Source organism: Sinocyclocheilus anshuiensis, unplaced genomic scaffold (genome assembly GCF_001515605.1).
Source record: "Sinocyclocheilus anshuiensis isolate Anshui unplaced genomic scaffold, SAMN03320099.WGS_v1.1 scaffold72, whole genome shotgun sequence".
NCBI lineage: Eukaryota > Metazoa > Chordata > Actinopteri > Cypriniformes > Cyprinidae > Sinocyclocheilus > Sinocyclocheilus anshuiensis.
The window spans coordinates 1173522-1177032 of record NW_015554073.1 but is presented as its reverse complement, the minus strand read 5'-3'; positions in this window follow the sequence as shown (position 1 = coordinate 1177032).

The following is a 3511-nucleotide window of genomic DNA, read 5'->3' as shown; positions in this document are numbered from 1 at the left end:
AATGCCTCGTTTATAATGGGTTTTCATGTTTTTGAATCATCGCTCCGGCCTGACAGGGCATCACAATATGGTGAGGGGCGTAACATTTCCATCTCACGCTTGAGGTATTCGGCCAATCACAACGCACTGGATAGCTGGCCAATCAGAGCACACCTCGCTTTTCAGACCGATGAGCTTTGTAAAAATCAACGCGTTTCAGAAAGGCGGGGCATAGAGGAGAAACAATAATGTACAGTATGTGGAAAATAATGTGTTTTTTGAACCTTAAACCGCATAAACACATTTCATTACACCAAATACACAAAATAATGTTCTTTTTAGCAGCATCATATGACCCCTTTAACTTAAGTTAGGGAGGAGCGAGCCCATGGGCGTCGCTAGGCCATTTTAAGGGGGGCTATAGCTTTAAATTTCTATAAATTTATAGCTTTCTATAAAAAAAGCTATAAATTTCATATGAAAACGGCAGCAGACTTCTGCTCCTCCCCGTCTTTCAGCGCGTTCTTCAATCCGCAGACCGTGGCGGCGCAGAACAAGAAACAGAGGACAAGATGTGTGTTTATCGATAGATTGTTAAAATATCTGCATCTGTTCAGTTCTTTGTCATTAATCCAGTTTACAAAATATCATGGGGTAGCAATCAGTTCCCCATCTACTGTAGCCCAAGTTTTCGCTGCGTTCACCCCTCATCACACCACAGCTGTTTCCTCCAGCGAAAATGAAGCACATATGAACGCATATACTTTATAAAACGATCATGTTGCAATTTTCATTTGAAAATTTAACTTTCAATATAATATAATACATATTCCAGTGCATGTGGCAAAGAGGTTTGCATACTTAAGCTAAGGAAAGACGGTTGTACTAGAAATGCAAACAGTAAAACTTTGTGTTTGTACAGTAAACCGGTTGTGTGTGTGTGAGATTATGAAGACTTGGATTTTCGCTTATGTTATACCTATCTATGCAATACAGTGGAATACTGCAATAAGTTTAGTATGCGACCCCTATTAATCAAGCATTTTTATCTTACTTATATATTTTTTTTTATTATTAGGCTATTATTATTATTATACCCTCACTGGGGGCCCCCCTAAAATGAAAATCATAGAATCGCCCCTGAGTGAGCCCATCTAATCTTTCAATCAACAGCCAGAGTATATAAGCAGCTGCTTACCTCTCTCCAGTCTCAGCTGTTCCAGCATCCCTCCACCTCCCCAATCTCCACCTTCATCTTAGGTACCTTGCCCTTTGTAATCAGCCTATATCAAGTCCCTTGGGGGTATATCAGAGCTCGAGTTGAAGCTGCTTCATCGAGTCCCTCATCAGTGGACAGCAAGCCAAATAAGTTTACACACAATTTCCTTAAGATTATATGGGCAAACAAACTCGTTAATCAAAGATTAAGTGAGAACATCATAGCTGGATCTGATTCAAAGAGTCACTTTCACATTATTTACCAATTTATTCAATTCTTTTGATGGCAGAAGTGGCTAATAACAAGTTGGCACCATAGTACTTTATAGTACATAGTACTACTGAAGTAGGCAAATTATAGAACTATTTGGTAGACACTAGGCTTACCATGGTAATTTTTTTTGTAATATAACTGTTTTCAGTGTTGTAACTGATTATTCTAATTTTATTAATGACATGCAATAACTATAAAAGGTCTCTTTTTTTCCCATATTGAAAGAGACATGTCAACAAACATTTTCCAGCCCAGAAAATTCTTGAAAGGTTGTTCTTTTTCCCAAATTCCAGCCTTATGACCAAGACGAGACGTGCACACTAACATAAACCCTGTGTCTCGTCCTTTTCCACACAACGCAATGGAAAAACCTGAGAAAATTTCCCTGAAGCCGGCCACAACACTTGCTTTCCTCTGTAACTATCATTAAGAGTACACGTGATGACTAAACATCTGTATTCTTAAAAAACACTGTCCTTTTGTAAACACAGTCTTTTCAGAATAAATTATGTATTAAAGCCTTTCCAACCTGATCTCAAAACATATTTTATGGTGACAGTTTGAAAGAATTCATACAATGCGATTCATATGGATTTTTATAAGGTCTACCACTAAACCGTCATTCGAATTAACCACTAATTCACCAACATGTAAAATAGTTCTGAATTGCCATAAGATTTTGTTGACTTTTCTCACTGTAATGTTTTGAAAATCAAAATTACAGATCCTATAAATTGAACTTCAGGAGTTTTCAGTGAGTTTCCTATTAGAATCCAGTGGATATTGAGAGGAGAGCAAACAACAGGGCTAAATGAGGTCAAGGCCATGCTCCATCTCCACTGTGTCCTTGAGGGAAACATTTGCTCCTGTGTAGTTTGCAGCTTTGCAGGGACTGTTCCTGCCAGGTCTATTATACGTTGTGTTTGGATGAAAGGGTCTCTGCGAAATTATATTTTCAATTTATTAGCATTGCCGCTGCTGGATTGCGGTAAAGAACTGTGATGTTGCTGTATATGAATGAGGGAAGCAGATGGACACGTGCCAACTCTAATCTGCAGTAATCTCCTTTATCCTCCTGTTCAGAGATGATCTCTCCATCCCTCAGCAGAGGCTGAATGCACACGATGGGACTTTGAAGAGAGAGATCAGATCATCTTTTGCGCTGCAATTCGTTGATGTAGTACAATGAACATCAAGCTATAAAAATTCACACACACACGCACACCCATGCATGTATTATTGCTCTGTCAAGCCTCATTACGCAATAAAGAGACACATAAAAGGTCTTGCCTAAAGGTGAAGCACTGTTTGCACACACTTGTAGCAAACTTAAGTGTATATATGATACATTTGAAGATGTCTTGATGTCTTTTTTTACCCAGGGGAATCCTGATCTAATCGTTACAACCCTTCATTTATCAAGACAGAAATCAATAGAATAAACACACTCAGCCCAAGACGAGGTTTTGAAGCTGAAGTGGTGCTAAGACTGAAATGGATTTTCTGCATCCAATAAAGGGTATCCGTACGGGCAGAAGAGAAATCAATAAAATATAATTATGGCCCACTGGACCTGGGCATGGCTGGAAACTGATCGGTCACCAAGGCCTTTAAGAGACGCATTACAGAGGGCTAATTTTATAACAGTTTAGACGAAAGCAGGGAGAACAGCAGTCTGTCGCCAGTACACAAACTGACTGGGCCATACAGTATGTCAGCTTGTTCTTGGTCTATATTGACATGCATTCTAAACCAAGATAATGCATGCACGTTTATAGCCTGTTTCTTAAGAAGGAATCCTGTTTCTTTCTGCAGGAATAACTAAAATCTTAAAAATCTAAATGAATGTTACAGACACACTACTGTTAAAAGTTATTTCTGTTATGGCATTTGATCCTTCTAATATGCTGATTTGGTGCTCAATAGATGCTGCTTAATAGAAATAAAAGTATACATTTCTTTGAAAAAAAAACTTTTGAACAATAGTATATATATATACATATAAATATATATTTATATATACATTTAAAATTATATATA